This window comes from Arvicanthis niloticus, chromosome 4 (assembly GCF_011762505.2).
Source record: "Arvicanthis niloticus isolate mArvNil1 chromosome 4, mArvNil1.pat.X, whole genome shotgun sequence".
Classification (NCBI taxonomy): Eukaryota; Metazoa; Chordata; class Mammalia; order Rodentia; family Muridae; genus Arvicanthis; species Arvicanthis niloticus.
In genome coordinates, this window is record NC_047661.1 from 24,426,574 (window position 1) to 24,432,506 (window position 5,933).

At 47.2% G+C, this 5,933-nt stretch overlaps 1 pseudogene; it reads right to left on the reverse strand.

Moving 5' to 3' along the window:
- Nucleotides 1-340: 340 nt before the first annotated feature.
- Nucleotides 341-3,758, reverse strand: LOC117706830 (nesprin-1 pseudogene; annotated as a pseudogene).
- Nucleotides 3,759-5,933: the final 2,175 nt, after the last annotated feature.

Below are 5,933 nucleotides of genomic sequence, written 5' to 3' on the forward strand. Positions count from 1 at the left end.
CGAGCAGCACCAGAGGAAAACTGCCCAGATGGCCCAGTAGAGAGAGCCACTGTATACGCCAAAGGCCCAGACTTCATAGGTCCAGGGAACACTACATGTCCTTAACTTAATTTCTTTAGTATTAAGGCTCAGAGTGTCAAATGACACCGTACCAATTCCATGTTGTTTAGTGTCCATGTCTGAAGGCCTGATTTTTTTTTTTAAACACGCGGGGTATGAAGAACTGAAGCTGCCTTATGATGACCTCTAACAAGATCCCGTCTTCTCCGACAGCCTGGGGTTGCTTTGGGCCTGCTTCCCCATCATGCTGCTTGCGCTTGCACGAGGAGATCTGCTTGCTTCAGACTGGAGGAGGGCCGTTGGTGTATCTGAGCATCAGATGGAATGATTGGGCAAAGTTGTTAAGAGTGGGCGCAGCTGTAGTCTTTCTCCGACATGGGTACAAGGCAGGTGAGTCGGATAAGGAGCAGCAGGAGCAGCTGAGGGGGAAGAGCTGCTCGGAGGACCCGGAACAGGAAGGCTCTACACACCCGTGCTGGCCTGGGTTCAGAAAAGGAGGAACCGGAGTCACCTTTTGTGAACCGATTTCTGTCTGTTTGGGGTACTTCTTCTACAGTGGGACTCACAGATCCCCAGGTGTCCAGCTTATCTGCAGAAGACCATGAAGACAAATCCTGCTGACTCCTTGACATATCTAGTAACTTCTCCAGATCCTTGATATGATGGCTGACCTCCTTCAGGTGAAGTTTGAGCCGGTTTCCAATCACGTGGACTTTTTCTTTGGCTTCTAGACAATCTGAACCCGCAGCATTCACCAAGAGTTGGCGCGACATGTCTTGTAGTGAGGCCACTCTGAGCTGGGACTTCAGCAGCTCCTGCTTTATTTGCATGAGTTGCTTGTGATGATTTGGAAGTGTCTCTGGGTCAAGGGTTGAATCAATGGGGACAATTTCATTTTTCCTTCTGTCAATGTTTTCTAGCATGAGAAGCAAAGCGTGGCTCGGTTCATGGAAATCCTGGCACTGCATCAGTGCATCCTGCAGCAAGCCTCTCCAGTCCTCCAGCAGAGAGCACACTCGGTCCCATCTCCCGTTCATCTGGGATAAGCAATCCTGTAAGTCATGGTTCTCCTTGCTGTCGGCCTGGATGAACTCAGAGCTGCAGAGATTGATGGAGAGGATGATGGCTTTGCGGTGGTCCACGGCTTTCTGGAGCTCCTTGAGCTTTTTGATGTGAGACTTGATAGTGTGGATGTCAGTGCTGAGTGCCAGGTGGCGGAGCCTGCCCAGTTCCTCCTCGGTCTTTCCTAGCCAGGCCCAGATGTTGTTGAGGTTGGAATTAAAGTGCTGCCACTTCTGAAGGTTCTGCTTCATCCTCAACTCCTTGCTCATTGCCTGGGCCTGCAGGAGCTCCCAGCGGTCAATCATACCAGCTGTCTGAGTCTCTGTGCTGTTGAGGTTAACAAAGCCAGGAATGCTTTCTTCCTCCATCAGAGTGTGCTCCAGTCTCCTCACGGAATCTATGCTACCACTGCATTCACCCAGTAGCTTCATATAGCCCTTGTAGCAGGTATCCAGGTCTGGCCCTGTGGGAGTTTTGCTTCTGAGGATATTTGTGCTTTGCTGTATTTGGAAGTGGCTGTCATCCAGGGCTTTGTCCAGTTGCCTCATCTGTGACTCCAATGAGCTGGGATCCCCTGACAAGCCAACAGCTCCCCTGAGGTAGAACTCCTTGTCCTCCTCGTCTTCTTCATATTCTGAGGGCAGAGTTTGAGATGCTGATTCCAGGTCTCGACTGAGGTCATAATCATCATGGTCCCATTCCAGAGGGATGGAGTCCATGCTGGCTGGGGTATCACGCCCTGACCGCTCACTCCGGAGGGGCTGAGGAAGGGGGGGAGGGGTTGGAAGAAGGCTGTGGGGAGGGCATGCCATCTGCAGAGGGGTCCTGCCAGTGTAGGTCTGAAAGAGCCGTGGAGTCGTCGAGATCTAGCTCTCTGTCGGAGAGGTCATGGTCATCTGGTAGCGGCAGGCGGATCAGTTTCTTGTGGTATCTTTCCACGCGTCCAAAGACCTCCTGGCAGTAGCATCTGAGTTCATCCAGTTCCTCCTCGATGACGATGACGATGACGATGACGGAGGCATCCAGAGGTTCGCTCTTCTCTATCAGCTGTTCCCCCTGGGCAGTGATCTGCTCGATCTTGTGGTTCAGTGAGATCTCCTGTTGGAAAGCCTTGAGTTGCTTTATTTTAGCTTGAACGTCACATTCAGAAAAATGTTCAATGTGATTGCATTGAACTGCAGATCCATCTCTGTGAGCCAGACAAGAATGCTGTCCCGTGCAGTCTCGAACTCCTCACGCTGGCTAATGAAATGCTTGAGCCTGTGCAGGATGGAGGTGACCCGCTTCTGTAGGTCGTCCCATCTCTGATTGCCTCCATGGACCATCTGCCTGAGGCTGCAGGCGGAGTCGGTGCGATTCTCTCTGGCCAGGCACTGGTACGGTTTGTTGATAAGCTCTAGCTGGGTCATGGACCTGCCGCTGGAAAGCCTAAGACTTCTTCAGCTCCTCCTTGGCAACTGTATAGAGCACCCCAGAAGAACTGGGGAACACAGCTGTCCTTTCTGAAACCTCCAGCCAGTCTTCAAAATGAGAATAGTCATCCAGAAACTTCTGCCACAGCCGCCAGGTCTCCTCAATTTTGAGTCTCCTCTCCATGGACATTGCATATATGTTCCTCCATGGCTGGTCCAGGTTGCGAGTGGCCTGCTGGATGGAGTCGCACTCAGCATCGGTGGCACAGGCGTCACAGTCATGCAGCAGGACCTCACACAAGTTGAGGACGGAGGCGACACCTGTGCCGTGTTTCTCAATGTCTCTCTGAAGCTCCTGCTGCTCACTCAGTTTCCTCTGTATTTCTTCAGAGTTACAAGAGTCATAGACTATGGGCTTGGCCAGCCCTGACTCCATGTGGGCCAGCCAAGTCTGCAGGTTGCCCATGTTCTTGTCCAGCTGCTGCACAGCCACCAGAGTCTCCTTTAGCTTCTTCACCCTTCTTGAGTTTTTCTATCATGCCTTCAATGAGGATGTCTCCATTCTGAGAGACTTTGCTCTCCATCTGGGTCAGCCACTCACAGAGCTCCTTGTTTTTCTCACTGAAGACAGCCCATTCATTCAGGCGCTCACTCACTTGCTGTTGTCTTAGGGAGACCTGGTGACAAAGCTCTTGCCACCGCCTTTACAGAAGCTCCACACGCTCCTTCGGGATAGAGATGTTCTCAGCACTGAGGTAGACAGCCAGGGCATCCCTCAGCAGCAGCAGCTCTGCCAGGTCATCTGTCCACCTCCCAACAGCGTTTTCCAGTTCCTTACACCGCATCTGCTCGGCATGGAGTTTCTCAGGGTAGTCAGGTAGAGTCTGAGACAACTTCTTTTTGAACGTTCAGAGCTTCTCCAGAGAATGGGTTATCCCTTTCTCACACTTTTTCCAGTCTTTCAACAAGAAAGCCGGCTTTTTCTTCTGCTCCTCCAGATGCATGCTGGCTGACTTCCACTTCTATTGGATATCTGTGAGCTCAGCCTGCAGCGGCGCCACTGTCAGCAGAGAGCAGGAGTTGTTTGCCAGCCCCCACTGTCAGGATGTAGCTCCCTTGCTAGCACAGGAACACCTTCTCTTTGAACTGCACTTCGTCAAAGAGCATCCTCACTTGTTGCAGTGGTACTGGGATGCTGCCGAGGCCACTCAAGGGCACAACAGTTCACAATTCTTTTTTTTTTTTTTTTTTTTAAGTTTAATATGTGTTTAACCCAACCATTTTCTGAACATTTTTTATTGGATATTTTATTTACATTTCAGATGCCATTCCCTTTCCCCTCTCCTCCCCCCCAGAAAACCCCTATCCCATGCCCCCTTTTTCCTTTTTGCTTGTGTACACCTTTTAAAAATGTTAATCAAAGGCTTTATAAGTTTGGTAATGCTCAATCAGAAGTATAACCTAATACCCAGCCTAGGTATATCAACTATCTTTGACTGGTGGAGACACGTGAATAACTGTCTCCATATCCCCCCTCTCTTTCTCTCTATTTCTCTCACTCATCACCTAGCTTCTCCTCCCCTTCTTCTCCTCCTCTCCTTATTCCTTCTCTTCCTCTCAGTACCCCTTTCACCTTAGCTCCTCCTACATACCACCCTTCCTGTTTAAAAAAAAAAACTTTTCTCTCAAAATACAATTGGAGCATAATTATGCCAATTTGTACAAATGAGATACAAGATAGTCCTAATACCCAGTCCATCATTTTGTTGACTAACTAGAACCTCTGTCATCTCTCCTAACTAAAACATTTAGTTCTGAACTTGGCTTTTTTCTTGGCTTTAGAATGAATGTCAGCTGAAAACCATCCACTCAAATCTTTTTTCTCAAAGTAAATAGCCAGGATTGGCTATGAGACTATATGTTTTTAACCCCGTCAGAAATCCAGAATGACTGAGTTAACTAAAATTATGGTAAGCACAAAGCATAGCTTCTAAAACTTAGCCAATTTATAGAGACCGCTGAACCCCTGGATACTCCCTATACTACAAAACATTGGAGCATCTGTTCTTCCACCTTCTGGCCCAGGATCATCTGACAGACCTTAGTGCTGCAGAATTATTAAGGGCTGATTACTCTGTCTAGGCAGATATAATCAGTTGACTGTTCTACAAGTGTGTCCTTTTCTGGACAGTAATTTGTCTGCAGATGGAAAGAGGCAATTCTTGCCTAGTGGCTGTCTCACCACAACTGGAGTAACTCCAAAGATGCTCAATTTCTTCTTAGAATCCAATATAGGAAGCTGTCAGGAGCAGACAGGTCTCTAATCAAAATGAACACTAATACAGAAACGTTTGTAACGTCAATTCTGTGGACTTCTGACGTTTTGAAAACCAACTATCCATGTAAGGTAATCTGGACTGTTGTCTGTTAACTCCACTCAGCTATTTCTAAATAAAATATAGAAAACACCCTAATAATAAACTCCAAGCCATGAATTTGCTATAGTCCCTTAACTCACAGGGTAACCATCTCAAATCAGTTAAAAAAAGTTAAAGAAGGACTGGGTCTAGGCCTTGTATTACTGAATATGTTATACAGGCACAATGCCTATGAGAGTATCAATATTCATCTCACTTTTATGTTAATAAGAATCTTGTACCAAAGAAAACCTTAAATTTGAAATCAAAGTAAATTTTGTACCATTTAAGAAATTATAACTTCATCTTGATAATAATTATACAGATTTCTACCAATAGGTTATGGCTATGCAATAAATCCTAGCTAATCCTCCCTATCCCCACAAAAACTGCTACTTTTCCCTAGAAAGACAGACTAATATTAACCACCTTAGTCCCCAAGCCTAGGGAATAGAGGCGCTGACTCTTCATTAACTTCTTCAACCTGATTATGGGCGTTGAGATATTAGAAGAGGGGTGGGGGAAGGAGTAAATTGATAAGCCTCTGATGCTGTGTCTTCACTGCATCCAGTTGGAATTCCAGGACATCGGAGGCTTGAGCAGGTCTGCTCAGTATGCTTGATGAGTAGATACACCAAGGCTGTGTATTCTGCAATATACAATTCTCATAACAAATTTTACTATCAAGGTAATTTTTTAAGAGGGCTGACATTTTATTAAAGATGTTGATTCTAACGGCTTTTCTTTTTTCCCTTTTTTCGAATATAATATTTACATTTAGAATTTTATCCCCTTACCCCATTCCCCCCATCGCCCAGGAACCCCTTATCCCATCCCCCATTCTCCTGCTTCTATGAGAGTGTGCCCTCACCTACCCCCAACTCCCACCTCCCCATCCTCAGTTTCCCCCCCTACTCAGTGTTCAGCCTTTATGGGACCAAAGATCTCCTCTCCCACCTAAGCCCAACAAAGCCATCCTCCC